This window comes from Stegodyphus dumicola, chromosome 1 (assembly GCF_044657685.1).
Source record: "Stegodyphus dumicola isolate Sdum_Otavi_A_Nest chromosome 1, ASM4465768v1".
Classification (NCBI taxonomy): Eukaryota; Metazoa; Arthropoda; class Arachnida; order Araneae; family Eresidae; genus Stegodyphus; species Stegodyphus dumicola.
The window spans coordinates 184,068,235-184,088,207 of NC_140768.1; the positions used below are offsets into that span (position 1 = coordinate 184,068,235).

The window sequence follows — 19,973 nt, forward strand, 5'->3', positions numbered from 1 at the left end:
CGGATTATGGACATAAGAATTAAAGACTTTATATACTTATAACAGTTGATAAAGTCATATGTTTTACGCTCCTTCCATATTTAATTAGTTTTAAATGATGGGTTGAATTTTTTTAAACAAAGAAAATTTTACCCAAAATGAACTTAAAGTACATAGAGAGTTTTAAATAGATTCAGCTATGTGGCTCACTACTACTCAAATAAGATAAGTTTGAAGCAGATTGAACTGGTTTGTTGACAAAAATGTTCTGGTAAATTGTAGACATCAGTCAACCCACAAGAAAGGAAAAGTTGATAAAACTGTATCATCAGAATTGAAAATTTTTATGGCTGGATCTTGAGATTGGAATATCTCAGAATCACATGTCAACCTTATTTTATAATTCTATCACTAGAAAAGTTGCATTCCTAGACTAATATATTCTCGGTGAAGATATTTGTGCGGAAGAATGCATTTTGCAAGTCATACTTGACAAGATGTATAAAGCATGCACTGTTTCCTAGAAAAGCTATATTTAAAATTATATTATATTGAAATAATGAGGCTATATGTAAAAACAGGCATTGTTATTGGAAAGTTATTCATTTTTTTAAAATTTCCATAGTAAATCTTATATTAATAAATACTAACCTTATATTGATAGTCCTTAATTAATAAATGTTCTTATCTTTTATTTTAATTTTAAACTATAATTAATATAAAACTATAATTATAACATGATCAAATTCGTATGAATTGTATTTCACCATTATTCGATTATTTCATCAAAGAAAGAAGTGTGTTTCATTATCGCCAAATGTGCAACCAAACTAAGGAAATCTAGTATTAGGGGATTTTAAGAGTAGTTTCTTGAGCAGGGTGGAGTTTCATTTCTTTAAGTGGGCGGTGAATTTTCGGCTAAAAATCCACTATTTTCCTTTTTGGCTCAACTGCCACTGCTAAAAATGGACATCACTAGAAATTCTGCTTGCTGGACTATTAACATTAACGAAATGTGCCTGCATTTTAAAATGTATAATTGTTTTTTGTAATCATTCAGACAAAGGTAAAATTTTCATACATACCCAATGAAATATAATATTTTTAAAAGTTATATATGGAGAAAATTTATGTATATTTTATGTATCGGTTTAAAAAAGACTTCATTAAATATAGTTAAATTTCCAGGGTGATTAGTCACGGATTCCACAAAACCTTGTCTTTTTTTAGGGTGGTCGTCATAGAGAACATATCTATCTTTAATTATCATTGCTGTTAGTTCATTATTCTTAATAGAAATTCTATCACTTTCTGAGTTGGGTATTTTAGACAGATAATCACTTCAAGAGATTTTGATGTATTTAAAAGCTCAGTTTGTAATTATTTGCAAATTCCGTTTTCATATTAAGGCTAATAATTCTCTGATGTAAAAAATATAGAATTTAAAAGTTTAATAAGTAAATTATAATATTAAATAAAATTAAATTTAAAAATTGTCACTTTTAATTTTTTTTTGTGTATTCTATATGAATAGTATTAAATGTTCTTAAACAAAATGATTTTAACCCAAAAAAATAAATAAATATTGGGGAGTAATTTTTTTAAGCAAATTTAACAATTAAAAGATTTTTCATCTTCAATTTTCAATGCTTCTACCCTAGAAATTTTCATTATGTTTATTAAAATAAGGGGTATTTTTGTAATGAAATAATTAGTTTTTTTAGGGGAGGAATAAAAAGCACATATATACATGTATACATAAATAAATGACTGATAAAACATTGGGGGGAAACATACTTTCATTTATATTTACATTATAAAGTTTGACTTGTTTTAGTAGCATAAAATAAGTCCAAACTTGTAACAGACTTGGAATGAATTATTGCTTCATCTGTGCAGAAGTACGAAGTCTTACAAAGTCTTTTTATCAAATCAGAACTGGATCATAAGTACATGATTTCTGATTACAAATCAGCAAACCATTCATGGTTATGTAACTTAAAGTAACAGTAAATTCAAATGTAAAGTTAGTAGCCAAGCGTTACACAAATTATTTAATGCAAAATTGACTCTGTCTTATTGACATAACTATTTAAAGATGCATCAACATTTGCAGCCATGTGGACTACCAACACGATGACCATTATTTCGGCTTCCCTTGACAGTGCAGCATAGAGAGAGACGGTGACTCTAGTGTGCCGAACGACAAAGCTGGATACAGGAGTTGCACAACATCGTCTTTTCAGATGAGTCCTGGTTCTTCGTGCAGTATTCTGACAGCCATATACGTGTCTGGAGGCTCCGAGAAGACCACACGTCGCCTGTTTGCATTCAGTATCAGCATAGGAGCCCTGCACCTGGTGTAATGAGGTGCATGACAAACACATCCCTAGTTTGGGTTGAGGGTACATTTCTGACATCTTTCGTCCAGTAGTTGTGCCTTATCTTAAAGCCCTGCCAAATGCCATCTTCCAACAAGATAATGCAAGACCACATATTGCATGTCGTGTTCTGACCTTCTTCGATACTCAGGGTATTTGATTACTGCCCCCTGGCCTACATGGTCTCCAGCTCTGTCACCCATTGAAAACATCTGATCATGGGTTTCTGAAAGACTAGCCTGCCACCCCTCTCCATCTAATACGGTTGATGAAGCATAGCATAGACTTGAAGCAGCTTGAAATCAGTTGCCGGTTTCTGTCATCATAGCCCAGTTTGACTCCATGCCTAACCATGTAAAGGCCATTTTAGATGCCAAGTGTGGCAGCTGTTTCTACTAATTTTGCACCCGTATAAACTGCCAAACTGGTTACAAATTTAATCATTTTATCTTCATGCCATACTGTTTTGTGTGCAATAAATATCTTTTTTGTATTTGCTTTTCTTCATGGTGTTGCAATTTTAATGGCTAGCTGTGTAATTATAGTTGTAGCTAATTATGTTCTTCTTTTATAATGATTTCTAATAAATAAATGTGGCAGTTAAGAAGTAAAAGAAAATACACATTATTTGGCATTTAAAATTCTGTCAAAATGTTCCAAACTTTTTTTATGGTATTTTTTGCTGTCAGATCATTTCAAAATTTGTTCTCATTATAACAAAGGTATTAAAGCTATTAAAGCCTATTTTAGCAAAAAGTTGGAAAGTTGGCATTTTTTCCCCTTCTTTTTTTAGGGGTTGGGGTAGGATAAATCTTTTGAGAAATAGTAAATGAATAAGCTTTGATATTGTCAGTTCTTAATTATTAAACTTAATTATGAACTGGCATTTTTTGGTGTGGGGTATGTGTATGATATTTTTAAAGGTAAAATTGGTCACTTGATAAGCAAAATTATCATTTTACTGATCCAAATTTGAAGAAAAAAAATAACTTGGCATTTTGCCATTTGGGTTAGTTTAAGAAAGTCCTTTTGGCTTTCAGCTAGTTTTATTTTATATGCATAAATTGTTAATATGATAATCTCATGTAATTTTTTTTTTTTTTGCGACATCATTAAAGAAAAAAGTACTTTTTTCGGGGGGGGGGGTTACCTGCGAATATATATATATATATATATATTTAATTGAAACGCTTGTAACTAAGCTTTCCACTTTTAAAAAAGTTTGAAACAAATTCAAAGTATGAATGAAAGAAATCAAAACCCATTTTTTCTTTGACCATTGAAGCATCTGGAGTGATTTATCATCATACAGATAAACCAGTAAAGTAGTTTTTGTCATCTTTGTCTTAAAATTTCATTTCCAGATGCAGCATTTGCAAGATTATTCTGTCTTATATTCTCAGTTGAAATAAAAGAAAGGAACAGAATACACTTGTATCATTTTGAGAATGTTATGAGAATCCGAGAATTGCTACTTTCGGTGAAAGCTGTAAAGATTTTATCGTGTTCTTATAAAATATCTCTTCATCGTATTCTTATTCTATGTTTACAGAAGAAATTCTACTTATTTATTTTTGTAGTACAACAGTGATTGCCTAAATTAAGGATTTCTTGCGATAATTAAAGTATGTTCATTAAGTTGTAGGTTATTTTTTCTATATGTAAATTGAATGTTTTGATGAGAATGATTTGTCTCAAAAGTTTATCATAATGCAAAATGTTTTCTGTATAACGCTATTCAAAAATGTGCATAATAATTTTAAGTTTACTTTTACAGGTTGAATCCATTAATTTGGACTTTTAACTAAGGACTTCTCTCACAGTGCCATGTTTGATACCAAATGCCATTGCTAGTTCACTTCAGAGAAAACTTATGAGGCTGCATGTTCTGCAGTTGCGTATGAATGAGAGTATGTTGTGAAGTTTTCAGGAAAAAAATATTTATTCATCACCAAGAGAAAGTCAAAATATTTAAAACAGTTTTTACACTGAGCATGCTATAACTACACAAAACATATATATTTCTGTTAAATTCTCATTTATTGACAAGCAGCTCTTAAATTGATTAGTTTATTAACTAACTAAGAGAAAAGAAGCCGTAAATGAAATCTATATTGAAACCTACAAATATTTATTTTGTACCTGGTATTTAAATGTAAATTTAATTTTAGAGATCATTATGGGAGGTTGAATCACTTCATTGCTCAAAATCTGATTTTTTTCCCTCATTTGGTGATATGTGATGTCATGTATGTAAATTGTACCATTGATTTATGTTTCATGTATAATTTTATTTGTGGGTATGGGATAAGAGCATCAGCTACAATTTTTCATTTTCATTTTTAGGAATTAATTCTTTTATACTACTATCTCTGCTTAGTGATGTATCAGAATTGGTCATATTGTGTTTAAGTTGGTTTAACTTTGTGAGTAGTGATTTTAGAGGTTTATATCTAAGCATTGCAAATTTAAATTTAGTTTAATTAACATCATTGAAAATAATAAGATATATTGGCCAAATTATGAAATGACCTCATGTATAAGATGACTTTCCATTATTTAAGTAAAAAAAAAAAAAAAAAAAAAAAAAGGTTATTTGCTTATAAGATAGCTTGACATATGTAAATAATAAATATAATATGTTAAAAGTATTCCGTAAGAAAAATAATTAAATGATCTGAATATTAGATCATCAACTGAAACTAAGTAAATATGATTTCTTTTAATATGAAGGTCATTAAAAATATTGAATTACTTCTTTTTCCTGAAATAAAAGCAGCACGGTACATAAGATGAATATTATTTTCAAGGTATGTTAAGGAAGAGAATGTCATTTTATATTTGGCTAATATGATTGTATAACTCTGAATAAAATTAAATGTAACTTAAAAGTATGCTTTGATCTATCTGTATGCAGTTAAAAAATCATTGCAATAATTTTAGAATGTTCCCTAAAATATTGATATATCTGTAAAAATGTATAATTTTAATATATAAGGATTTTAAAATGTAGACGAGGTTGTCAGATATTGTTTTTTTCTGTAACAATTTCATATCCATAAATTTTATAAGAAAATTATATGCATTGCATTTGCTCTGCTTATTTTAATTAACCTTTTCCTGAGGGCTGGGACATATATGTCCCACAAATGTAGTACATTAAATAAGGATGAAAGAAATTCAGTTTACTATGGAGATTTAAAATTTCCTACTTAATGTGAAGTAGGAAATGGCAGGCCCTTTTGATTTTTTTTTTCCTGTTCTTTAGTGATTGAATAGACTAAATGCTTTCAGTACATATAATATTAGTCTTCTAGTTCTCTTGTAAATGTTAAGCAAGCATTAATCTGTATGATCTTTTGTTGCCAGCATCACATCAAATTTGCGAATCTGCAAAATCATCTCTTTCTTCAAAATGCATATGATGTTTTGGTATGTCTTGTATTGTGAGCAAAATGTTGTCAAAAACAGCTTCTTCTTATTAAAAATTCATTTATAGATACATCCCTTTTGTTTCTTTTATCTTCTTCTTTTCCTTTTCGTTTGTCATAGTATGATACTTTGTAAAACGGTTTAGGAAATGCATATCAATGAAAATAGAGCAAGAAATGCAGATTTAAGGTTTTGACATGGTGCTGATAAGTTTTAGTCGTCTTATTCAGATACTTGAAACAAATTTATATGAATTACAAATCTGCATTTTTATTAGATGGTAATAATCTGTTCTGTCAGACTATTTTTTCTCAGTCATCAATTAATTTTATTACTGAATATAATTTTATAAATACATAAGAGACTAAAATAAAATCTTCCATTTAATTTAGGTTATTGTAAATACTAATATATTCTGAGAGTAATTTGAACACTTTTTTTTTTTTTTTTTTATTGAGAGAAAAATCATTTTAATTGTAATTAACATACAAGTTTTTCAATTTATTTCATTCATTGCAGCTTATTTCTCACATAAAATTTATTGCAAAGTCTTTTTTATATGCAATTTTCATAATTTTTACATCTTATTATTTTAATGGGAACTTTTTAAGGTACCGTACCTCATTGAAACATAACAAAAGAGAGAGAAAGAGCAAAATAGGTCTAGTATTTATCTATGCAAAAAGGAGGTAACAAATTTTATTGTGATAAGTCTGATCTTTTTGGTCTGAGTAATGGATGCGTAAGCATTTAATTCAGAATTTAAATGATAATATTGTAACACTTTCTCTAAATTTTTAAACGATGGGGTTTTTTAATAGGGCTTTGGTAATAATTTTGATGGATATGTATTTGTCTGCTTATGTTCATCTTCAAACATTATATCATAATTTATTGTTGCATGTAAAAACAGATGAAATTTTTTCTTCTTATAGTCAGAGGGACTAATTTTAGTATGGGATAGAAATGTAGTTTCAGTTATCTTGATTCCTTTAAGTCTCCCTCTTAGTGATGTTCTGTTTGCTTTCTTTTAGAAAAGCGGTTTAAACATCTGAAACTTTAAATATATAGTGTATGAGGTTCAAGAATTTATTTTTATAATCTTGATGATTCATCAAAAATGTGTCTGCTACAATATATATATATATATGCAAGATAAAAAATATGAAAGCAAACTTCTAATTTTAATTTGCTGTAACCTCTTTTATTTTTTATTCAGTTTGAGGACTTCATCTCTCGTGTCTTAAAAATAGCGCTATAATTCTAAACTGCGTCGTTCAACTTAATCGGGCAGTCTTACATAACACATGCATATGCCTCTTTACCAATCACCTAATTGTAGACCGAAAACCTAACTCGAACTGAAACTTTTGACTCTTCCTTCTTCCTCTGCATTACTACTGTGACAATTCTCCCTCTGCTCGTTTATGCTTTCATCCTGTTAAGACACTGCAGCAGTCTTTTATGTTCTTTTCTATTGCTATAATATCAAAATTGCAAATTTTCTGAAAATAGGCACGATTGGAGTGCCAAAGTGAATTGTGGCCACAAAATGTGAATTTAATACGGTTCAACTGCTTGTTCTTCGAAATGGATAGATGCTCTAAGCATCAAGTATCTACGCTAAACAACATTGCTACGCATTTACATCTCAGTGTTCTTAAATCCCTGCTTCCAAGTATGTGCTATCATCACATTTTTGACGCTACGTTTTCCTTCATCTGCTAGTGTTTCAACGCTTTTCTGTAAAAAGACTTCTCTGTCTCTATGCTGTTTTCTCCTTGAAAAGGGGAAATATGTAAAATATAACAAAATACAACAGCTGTTTTAAGAATAATAGGCGACCTAAAAAATTAACGTTCTAGGTTTGGTACTTTCCCCTTAAATTCATCTTTTCTCCCAAATTTGAGATTATTCCAAATTACATAATGCTGCTTGAAAAATGGAACTAAAACCCAAAATTAATGAATCAAAGATAAGCTGTTTTTTTTTTTTTTTTTTTTTTTTTTTTTTTTTGTACAGCTCTCTGGTATAAATAGCTAATAACTGCGTAGCCTTTTTTTCGCCTCTTCGCCTGCATGCTGACAGCTTGTTGCTCAGCCTCTGCTAGCCATTCACTATTAATTAAAATGTAACTGCATATTTAAAATTATGGGATGCATTTAGCACCCCTAGTCTTTTTACAGTTATGTATTAAGAAATTCGTCATTCAAGAATAAATGATGTTTAACAATCAAGCTGGTCATGCTTCAAAAAATTCCATCTGATCATCCATTGCACCATAATGTCCAGTTATCTACTTAGCAGTTTTTTCGGGCATGACCAAATGTGAATTGTTTTCATCTTCTGCCAAAAGTACAATTATTACATATATATTGAAATTAGTAAGTTATAGAATAGGACAGGATATTTTCTCTTGCTATATTGTTGCATGAATGATACAGGTTATAGCAGGAAAAGGCTCTCTAATATGAAATTAAAATAAAGAACGTTAATGATATAGTATGGCTATTGCATAAATGCTAGTAGTATGATTTGCCCCCTCCTTTTTTTAATCAGTACAAAACTGCTTATGTCTCTGTTCGATTAATCACTTACTAGTGCAGGATCTTATCATGTAATATGAGTATTGTGTTATCACTGTGACCAAGTCATTTTATTTTGCTTCAAAAATGATAAGAACCTGATGTTACCTTCACTTTGCAGGTAACATTAACCCGCATCCCTGCAGACTAATTTGAATGTTTGGATAGCTATTTTGGTTTCTTGGGGTATTGCTGTAAATTTCTGTGGTCTGTGGTCATTTGGAGAATTCTTTTTCAAATGTCCCCTTAAAGAAATCATAATTGTAAAGTCTATGAGTGTGCCAGCTATGGGTGATGGCATAACAAAGTGTACAGAATGCTAAGAAATTATGTTGATGCTTTTGCTTTACAGCAGCGCAGAATAGTATTACAAAAGTTCTGATTATTGAAGACGAATGGCAATCTGTGTTCCTTCTGTTTCTAAAATAAAAGCATATAGCTTCATAGTCATTTCCATTGTATATTGTAGAAGTTTTTCTGTTGGATAAGGTGTAAGAACATTAAATCCATTTAAATTGTTATTTTCTTCATGATGGCTGCAAGTGAATTTTACAAAATCATTCTCCAGTACTTTTTTCTTCATTATCTTTGTTTATTTTATCTTGTAAATATGTCTGAAAGTAATGGTAGTCATTAATTCGGAAATGGGATATTTTTATTAAGAGATTGTAGTTTGTGGAAACAAGTGGAATTAACAAAAGCAAAGTCTGCCATAAAAATATATAATTTTTTCCCCTTTTCTGAAAAACTTTGCTAATTGCAACTCTGATATAGATGGTATTGCTGTAAAAGGAATTTGAATGAGCGCTTGCTTCATTTGCAATTTATATCCATGAAAAAATGCCTAATGATATGGCTTGGAGATGTTGACCCTTTAAAAATATCTGCTGTGTAAAATAATGATTTTTCATTGGAAATTTCTCATTGGCATTCCTAGCAGAATTACATTCATCCAAATCTTCGTTCTTTTTCTTTTTTAAGCCAAATAAAATTAAGCTGGCTTGTTAAATTTGCATATTTAAAATTTTTTATTAACCCTTTCTGGCATGCTACCTTTTAAAGTTGGAATTTCAACAAAACAAAAAAAAAAAAAAAAAAAATGGTAGGTGTACTAATCAGGCGTAGAGGAGAACACAGATGAAATTTTGTAAAGATAGCATATACTGTTTTAATTCTGTGAATGTGCCTGAATCGGGCTCATTGAATGAATAGAGCTTCAAAAAGAGCACTGAAGTGAGCATTGCTGTAAAGTGTTCTTTCAACAAAAGCAAAATATAAAAAAAGATAAGTGCTCTAGTAAAAAAAAAAAAAAACAAGGACCTAACTGATAAAATTACCGGTGACATTTAGAAAAACACCCCAACAGTTTCTTAGTTAATAAACAAACCTCCCCTCAAAAAAAAAAAAAAAAAAGAGGAGGAAGGAAAAAAAAACTGAAAGGTTTCAGATTTTAAATTATTTCTAAAGGGGTGTTTATTTAACGTTTTGTGTGTTACCTTTATTTATTAAATATCATGTCCTTTGTACTTAAACCGTCAAATTCAGTTCAACGCCAATGTTGCAAAATAATTTTAAAATGAGCGTATCTTTAGAATTTCCGATACTGAGTTCTGCATGCTGGACATAAAAAGGTCCTCCCATAGAGTGTTGCCATTGTTCGCTTTTAACTCGTTGAGTTTGTTAATCAAAACTTCCTTAAAGTTTTACAAAATATGTGTGTGTGTTTATGGAAAAACCTCGAGGGCTATCTAGGAACCTAAGGGCCCCTTTGGCTCCTATATAAGTACCTTAGGGGCCCTTAGGCCTAACCTCGAGGGCCTAAGGGTAGGGATGCCTTCGTGGAGGACTTTCTAAGGGAAACTGGCTCATATACACGTTACACATGGGGAAAACCACGAAAACGCCCATGCAGCCAGTCCGTTCGCGGGATTCGAACCTCGGACCAAATTACCAGTGTTCAGCGACTTTACCGCTTGGCCACTAGTGGGCTCTTTTACAAAATATGAAATTGATAATAAAACAGATTTCAAATTTGGGCTTTCAGAAGCCCATATTTGCAGCAGGATTACGTCATTCAAAATTGGATGGCTCTAGGTACCGCTGTTTTATCACAATGCGAGAAACATACATACATTTATGCATATTCTTCATTATTTAATTCCTTCAAATATAATACCATGCAATAGTATTCGGTGGCAATGATTTGAAAAGTGATACGTTGTTTTTAGGGTTCCGACGCAAAATCACAAAACGAAATCAATAGTCCTTCAGGGACAAAGCCCCATTTGACCTTTAAAAAAAAAGAAAAAAAAGAAAAGAAAAACAGGAAATGATATACAGAAGTACTTTATATACCTTTCTATTGTGATTGAGCTCGCCAAAGATAATACTGCCGTGAAACAAAAGATGCAGTTGTTGGTCTGGTCGTGGTGTTTTAGTGATCCCACTCTAGGCGCACAGGATGTTCGTCGTTCAGTTTTAGTCAAGATTTCAAGGTACAAATTTAAAACAAATCTGGAAGATTTCTTTGAAAATTGAGGGTCTTTAAAAACTATACATCGCTAAAATGTATGGACTGGTTTGTGTTGTGCTGCAATCTACTTATAAAGAAGGTTCAAAATAGCTCATAGTAACCTATAAAGCCTTTTCCATTCAATTCAGTGTGTACACAGGAAATTTTTTAGGTGTGCGTAAACTGGGCACACTGTGCCGCAAAGGATTCTTTCATACTATGCAAAAATGTCATAAACTGTAGAGATTACTTTTAAAAAGCTTTTAAATAAATTTTGATAAATGTGTAAAATGTTTGGCTGATGGTGTTTGATAAATATATAGCATACGGACATTAATGAAAAACAGTTACATGCTATTTTTTCATTGTATGTATAGCCTTACTGTTCTTTGCTTATTACTTGAGTCATTGTTTAGCTGTTACAAGTTCTCATTTTCTGAAGGTAAATTAAACAAAGGTGAGACATTTTATCAGTTCTTTTACAGTCCAAATATCATTTTTGTTTTATATTATTTAGAATTTCTTTCAGCATCTTATGTTCATTATGTTGATTGATGCACATATTTTTTCATTAAATTTTTGGCACAAAATATCGAATTATTTAAATTTTTTAACCATTGAAATAATTTTCAATATATGAAAGGATGTTTTTCACTGTCATTAATATTTAGTACAGAGAAAAATATAAATTCTTATTGACTGAATATTTTAATTTCCAAATTAATTCTGTTCTATCAATGTACTTAATAGTCAATATGTTAGGAATTGTATTACAATTATGACTCACCATTTTAAAATGAAGGCCCCCCCCCCAATGTGTGTAACAGTGTTTCCCAAATTGCTGTTTGATACAATAGCAGGGCTTAATTTCCAAAATTAGAAATGCTGAAGCCATATAGATTGGCATCAAGAAAGAGTAACAAAATAATTTAATAAAACAATCAGTAATTAAAACAATTAAATCAATAAAATGTAGGTATAAATAAAAATTGAAAGAGAAGCATGACAATGTAAAACTCAGACAGACAGAACAGCATGCTTAATTTCACGTAGATTTTGAACAAAACTGTATCAGTTTTAAGGGTTATCACACATAGGTGCTTTTTCTTCAGAAGCAAAAAGAATTCTGCTACATAAGCAAAAAAAAAAAAAAAAAAAAATTACTGTTTTTACCTAGAGATTAAATAAAAATTTAATAAAATATTAAATTAATAATAAATAGTCTAAATAATAAAGTAAAATACAGTACAAAGTCTGTAATCCGAACTCATCGGGATTTTGGTGATTCCGGATTAGGGGTTTTTCCGGGTTATAGATCATCAATTTAAATCTGGTAATGTAGCATGCAGAAATTATACAATTAAAAATATGAAACTGTAATTTATGAAATAAAGAGCAATTATGATCTAAAGGGTATCAAATTTTACAAAAAAAAAGCTTAATATTTATTTGTTTACTTTATTAAACATTTCTTTCAATGTGTGCATGCGTAAAGCATACATTATGCACATGCATGATGTATGCACATTCTTTACACGCATGCGTAAAGTTTGTGGCTTTGAAGTCCGGATTCTAGATCATTCCGGATAATGGATGTCCAGATTACGGACTTTGTACTGTACTAGATAGCATTTTATTTAGGCTTCCAGCTGAATTCAAACCCTGAAAATACAGTATAACTTTCTATTTCAAGGATGACAGAAGTGAAGATCATTCTTTCTCCAGCATGCTAGTGAAAAAAGTTAAGATGTTTAAAGCATCACTAATGAGAATAAAGAGAAAGCTATAAGCAATAATAAAGTATGGAAGAAATTTTAACAGAAGATGTGTCGATATGAAAACGAAGAATCCAGAACTTTCTGAGCACAATCTTCTACCAATCTGCTTGTAGCTGTTAAGCAAAATGTGACAGGAAACAAAATTTCCTGGAATACAAGTATTAGTGGAGAGCAAATGTGTAAGGCTCTGTGAAAGTGACAATTTGTGTCCCCCATATTTATTTGCATCTGAAAAGGCTGTCTGTTGTGAGAAGTTACCCGCATTGGATGTGTATGACCAAGGTGATCACTTCTAGTACTTTTATGAATGAAAATTGTTTCTGCTATCATAAATTTATTGTACTTCTTACAGAAAAAAAAAAAAAAGAGTGTGGATAGGGTCTTATCTTTCCTTAAAGAATCTCAATTTCTATCCGAGACTTGAGCCACATGGAAAGCCAGGCATGCATTAAAAAGTTAGAATAGGTTTTTAAGGCTTACTTTAGTATTAAGAGGTAAAAGGAATTTCCTGCTGAAAACGTGGTTCAGTTAAAAGTGCTAGACCACTCTTATTTAGGGCTCTGGTGCATTTCAACTAAAATATCCTTTAAAAAATTGAGAAGTACTCAAGTTCCTTTGCAATTTAAGCACTGTACAGTATTGTCACTGTACTCTGTCTTGATGATTGTAGCCACAAAACGTTATTTCATGTGAAATTGTTTTAGGTTAGAAAAGAAATTGATAAGAATAATAAGAGAAGAATAAGAATGTTGATATAAAATCTTCCAAATAAGTCTTAAATTTGATGATCTGACTTCAAAGATAATAGGAAAAAAATTCTGAGTAATTGAAAATTTGTGAATTACTGGAACATTTAAATATTTAATATTCAAATGTTGCAGTAATCTGTTCATTTGTATAACAGTGTATGTTATATCTGTGTAATCATTAAAAACAAGTATATTTATTTTGTGCTGGTGTAAGATGGCGATACTTTTTGTTCTCGACATTTTATGTCATTAACATAATGAGCCATAGATTATATTTCTGAACTGCAGATTTTTCTTTTTTATAGTTCTCGCATCTGTATGCTGTAATATCGAAAACAAAATTAATGATAAAAATTTTTAGCGGCACTAACCCCACCAGTGGCCAAGTGGTTAAGACTGTTTGATGCTGGTAGGTCATTGTTAATTGCAAAGTAAAGTCCTCAGGCTAACCCAGACAAATGAGTTGGTTGCATATGTGATTTTTGTTGTTTTTTTCTATATGCAGTGGTTAATGCAAGCCAGTTTCTATCAGAAATTCCTCCATGATAGCAACCCTTCTGTTAGGCAGACAACCTTGAAAACTTTACCATGTTAAAAAAACTTAACACATAGCAACATTAGATATTAATCCACTTTTTAGCATCTAAACCAGTTATGAATGTTTTCCAGCACATGGATTTTTTATCTGGCAAATAGAAATTGTTGCCATTTCCACTAACAGAAAAATCTGTTGCAAGCTTCAAGCGTAAGCACTCTAGTGAAAAAAAGTGCATAGGTACGTCTTAAAATGAAGTCTTTTCTTTATTGAATAAGTACAAAAGTCTCCATGTAGCATTAATTTACGATAAAATAGTGTCATAGGAAATCTTCCCACTTTCATGCAATAATTTTAAGCGGTTTGTTTTGAATGTGTGATTTTATATCTATATCTTGAATATCTAATGCTTAATTCCTAAACTAGTAAACTGTTCTGAATGTTAAATTAGAATCTGAACACAAAATGAGGGTGGTGTTTTTTTTTTTTTTTTAAAAAATAAGGATTTTGATTTTGTTGGATGATGCCTTGTAGTAAATATCATTTTCTATTTCAAAGAAAAAGAGAAATATTTATATGTTTGATGGTTCAGCTTGATTTGTGTCATTCAGAATCTTTGCCTCTCCTACTTATTTTATGTAAACTAGAAACTAATTATGGGAAAAAAAGTTTTTAATTTTAACAATTCATGTATGCAAGTAAATAGTTATTTATGTTTCACTCCTTGACTTGCATGTTTGTTGCTTGTTTTAATGCATTTCTGCTGTTAAGTCATATTGAATATGAAGAATCAAATTAGAAGCATTCCTTTTTCCATCTTTGTGAGCATCATAATATTTTCTCTTTTGTTTTTATCATTAGAAAAAACAATTAATTGTAAAATTCATGTAATAAGTACTTTGATTCCTTTATTATGTCTACAGTTAATGTTCCAAAGTAATGGAACATAATCAAATTGCTTTATATGGCAACATGATATCTCATGTAATTATTGCTTTGTAATTTGGACTTGAATAATTTAGCCTGGAGGATTTATTTGATTAAAGTTAAATTATAAAGGCTTATGTTAGTACCATGTTTCTAGAATGTATTGTTGCATTCGTACTGGTTTGTAATGGATTGAATGCGCAAGTGTCGATAAAAAGTAAATAAAATTTATTCTTATGCCAAGAAATGAAACAAAATGCTGAAATTTCCTCAGAGATATTTGTACAGTATCAAAATATCTCACACTAGTTATATTTTAAACTACTAAAACTTTAAATAGACCACAATTCAAAGCAGAGAAAACTAATCTTCTCACCACGAATTCGCTACAATCAACAACAAGAACTAAGTAAAAACTGAATTGAGATATTTTCCTCCAGCTTTTTAAAGCTTTTTAATCATGCATGAGAACATTCTGGTATTTTCTCAATTTTTCTGGATAGCAAAAGAGTACAATTACGAGATATCTATTTATTAAATGTTAAATGTGCATGCTCCTGTATTTTAACTTTTCTGGCATAGCTTTCTGCTTCAATTAAGTCTTTTGCTGCATTGCATGGGGATATAAAACAATTTTAATTTCAGTTCTATTAAAAATAGCTAACTAAATGTAAAAACTGTAACAGTATTGTACTTCAGTAGTTCAAGAGATAGTTTTGTGTCTTGTAATAAGGTCCTCCAATTTCATTTCCATGCTGATGTAGAAGAAAGTTTAAAAATCATAGTTTCCCAATCTGAGTGGTAGTACTTACTGGTAAATGCTGAGATCTTGAAAGTATTGCTACTGCTATGAACTGGGGTTTATCTGAGCTAACAGAGTCAGTTACATTTGCGACTAGCTCCGCTATGCCTGCAGTTCAGATTTTTCAACTTGCTGCACTATGGGGAAAAACTGGTTTTGGAGATGGGTCAGCTATGTCAGCTGTGTCCGTTAGCTCAGGATAAACCCCAGTGGGAATGGCCCTTAAAGGACAACAAGAGCAATAAGAAATATTGTTGCTTAAACTTTTTTTAAACGTGCACTTAAACATTCATTTAAGTATGCAATCATTATAGACATGCATCTTTACTTGAAACATCCCAAATTCTTTTAATTGAGCCCCTTTGCGTAACTATGCAGCAGGGCATACTTGTATTTTTCAAGGTCATTGTTAATTGCAAAGTAAAGTATAAAGCACAAGTTACAACTTATGAGTCTCAACTTCCGAGAGCTGAATCAAGGGTGTGTAATTGCAATGATATTCATTACAAATTACTAAATTCAGGTTCTTACAAGTTCAGTATACATGCAGCTAGAATTTAAGTTCATTGCTGTAGCTAAATATATAAAAATTCTTAAATCATTACCAGTCTGTGTGATAATGTTCGTGACAAAGTATAATGAACAGTTTAGATGTAGGCCACATGAAATGAATAGGTACTTAAAAAACTACAGTGTACATTCAATGAATTTTGAAATCATCTTCACACTCCAAAAGATATGGGACATATTGTCACAAAGGTGAGGAGGATTGAACAAGCCAGAAAAGGGTGTTGAATGACAAAATTTGAGAAGAGAACTGTGAGCCATAGAATTTTGTATAACTGCTTTAAATCTTCGAGGCTACAATGACAGAAAACAGGAAAGGTAGTCCAGCAATGATAATTCTTTGCTGAATTTAACTCCCAAGCAAAAGAGCTAGTTAGATATTTGAAATTTAAAAACTAGTTCTCAACAAACTAAGCAAATATTACTTATCAATCCCTTGAAAGTAGATGGCTTTTTGCCATAATTTACCTAAGTTCTATTGATTTTGTGTATGTGAAGTTAAAAAATACCAGTAATCTGGAATGGGAAAGAAACTATAAATACAATGGTAAATGACCTTTAACTCATTATTCATTTCTTTTTACACTTTTTCTTAATAGCTATTTTTCTAATATAAATTATCTATGTGGATTAGTAATGAAAAAATAAAACTATATTGATAAATATCAAAATTTATTTGTATAACATCATTTATTTTCTGGTACATTCACAAGAACTTTTTCCTAAATCACCCTGTAGAAAAGCTGCTATGTAGCACTATTTTCTGTACAGAAAATATAAGATCAGGAATCACAGTACTGAATCTTTTTGCATGGATTTAATGTGATCCTATAGTATTTCATGACTACTCAGATTTTGTATGTAAAATATATATATATATATATATATATATATATATCTGTTATATGAATTATTATCATTCATATGATATAATGTAAATATAAAAAAGGTACAAATCTTTCATTAGGCTGATTTATGCTTAATGCTATGTAAAAAATTTGTAAAAAATAGGATGAAAAGTTTTTTACTTCAGATATTGCAGACTTGTAGTATTTGCTGCTAAAGGCAATTTGCTGTTGCTCTTGTCCTTATAGTATTCCTTTAAAGTTTATGTGAAGAATTAATTCAAGTCATTGACTTCAGTTATTTTTTTATTCTTATTGAAGTTTTTTACATTTTACATTAAAATATATTGAAAGCTCAACTGTGTTCCTTTCTTTGTCTATAAGCCATTTATTTGTCCAGCAGATGTCAAAAAAGGAAATAATTTCATTATGTTTCATAAGAAACCAATGTAATAAAATTAAATATATATGTAATGTAACATAAGAATGATCAAAATCCATATTTTCTGAAATAAAGTGTTGGTTACAATAAAAGTATGCTTTAAACTGTTCTTGAGTAGCATGTATTGTATGAGTTTAATGCAAGTAATTGAAATGCTACTAATTTTGCACATGGTGCTCGACATCAAATTACTAGGAAGGCAAATTCCTAGAAAATCTTAGACTAACACATTCCAAGCTAGTCATAAAAACTTCCCTAATATATGAGCTCCTAGCACTCAGCCAATCACAGCAAAATTTCAGATATTGTTAGTTGAAAATATGTGCTCGAGATTGTAATGATTTAAAATGATAGAGCTCTCACGGTTATGTTTAGAATGGAAATATGTCCAAATTTTCAAATAAAAACATCCATTTTATTCCTGCACAAATTGATCGGTAAATTGAAAAATCATAAATGGCATTGGAATGATACACGTATGATGAAAATTGTTATCGTAAAACATTTCCAACGAAGAGCATTATAAAGAACCAATGATGGCACAAGAGAGTAGAAGGAAAAAAAACCTTTTATTGGAATTACAAGTTTTCAGCATGTGTAACATTTCAACTGCAACGTTGAGTCATTTTCTGTAACTTTGCAGTTTCATGGCCACTGCAATCCCCCAACCTCGCTTAAATGGATTTCTGGCGTTATCAGAGTCGTAGCTAGGATTTTCAGCACCCAGGGACTACTGACGATCTCACATCCCCTGCTGTTTGCTAAGAATGAAAAATATGTAATTCTAAACATTTGCAACATCAATTTGGCTCACCCTGGATGCTGTGCCCAGGGACAGATATTCGCCATCGCCCCCCCCCTCCTCTGGCTACGCCTCTGAGGGTTATCTCAAATCGAAGGTGTATACATCAAACCCACGAGGTTTGTCAGAATTGAAAGATGTAATATAAAGCTTGAAATTTTACAGAATCCTTCTGTGATGTTATGTTCATCATAATTATCAAAATTATTTTATCCTCTGCAAAGGTGGGCACGTTGAAAATTTGTATTCTTTTGTTGTTATTTATTTCTTTACAATGCAATTTATTTGCAAATGTTTTTTGCCGGCAATTTTCGATTTATTTGTATCGTTCCAATATTATTAATAGTTTTTCATTACGCTGGAAAGGAAGTGGGTGTTGCTATTCGATTTTTTTCACTATAACCGTAACTATAAGAGCTCTATTGTTTTAAATCACAATTTCGAGCTCATACCTTCAAATAATAATAACTTAAATTTCATTTTGATTAGTTGAGCAGATAGGCCTCTAGGGGTTTAGATACTGGGGACATTTTTTTACGATCACCCTATACTTGAAAATCTAGGCTTGAATTAAATTTTTTATCTTCATTTAAACTTCAAAATCATGATCATTTATTTTTTTTATAATTAAAATGGGTCATGAAATTATTAAAAGTATGCCAAATAATATTTAAAAGTTTAATTAAAAGTGAAATTCAAATACTATACACGGAACAGAATTTTAATCTAATCAAGTTTAATAAATAATATAACCTGCTTATTATTTCATGTAATTTATGTAAAAAATTTCTACCTTTTTTTTTTTTTTTTTTTTTGTGTGTGTGTGTGTGTGTGTGTGTGTGTATCTTAAAAAAACGTTTTTGCTGGTATTGTCTTCCTTTTTATAAAACGGAAAGTTTACTTAGAAAGAAATGAATAATAATGTATGAATGAATGCATCAGAACTGTGATCAGTTTTTATAAACTGAAAGTTAATGATATGCATTGAATGGCATGAATTCAGCATGTTAAAACTTTTATTATTTTTACTGTATAGGCCTTCAGAATGCTAGTTTCTAAATCTACACTGGTTATCATAAATTAAGGAAAAATCACAAAAATAGCGATAACTCCCTCAAAAATAAGCCAAACCGTGTAAAATGTGAATATGTTGCCAAGAGTAACTGAGTTTGAGTAAAACTGCAATATGCAAATTAGTGGCATTTCACTCGGAATACGTCATCTGCGAGGAGCATAAAAGTCCATGTTTGAGAGCAAGCTCACATATTTCACTGTGATAGTGACATCAGAAATCTGAGATAGCCAATTCGTTACAATGACCTTCGTTACATTGAGTCATAACAATGAATTATGCATAAAACTTACATAAATCAGTCTTGGAATTCATTTGTATATAAAAGGGAACAAAGTTAAAAAAAAAGCTTATTTTCTTTACTAATAAGCCTGAAAAAAAGTCAATTATAGTTTGCTTCTTACATTAGTTCAAAAGCACAATAATACGTCAGAGTTCACGTTACAGATACTGTATTTACTGTTATCTTTTGCCTCCTTTTAAAAATAATTTTACCTCTTGAAAATCCAGAGGAGAAAATTACGCAGTATTTACCATTCCTGAGCGGAAGTTTTAAACGAAGAAT

General features: G+C 30.5%; 1 protein-coding gene across 3 annotated transcripts in view; it reads left to right on the forward strand.

Annotated features, from left to right (window-relative positions):
- Nucleotides 1-17,643, forward strand: part of Fsn (F-box synaptic protein) — a 30,682-nt gene extending 13,039 nt beyond the window's left edge. For 2 of the 3 annotated variants that reach the window (XM_035354760.2, XM_035354763.2), the window contains exon 3: nt 4,138-17,643. The gene's annotated coding sequence lies outside the window, so the exon portion shown is untranslated. Of the gene's footprint in view, nt 1-2,095; nt 3,117-4,137 lie in introns of those variants that run through there. The other variant, XM_035354762.2, reaches the window with a different exon arrangement.
- Nucleotides 17,644-19,973: the final 2,330 nt, after the last annotated feature.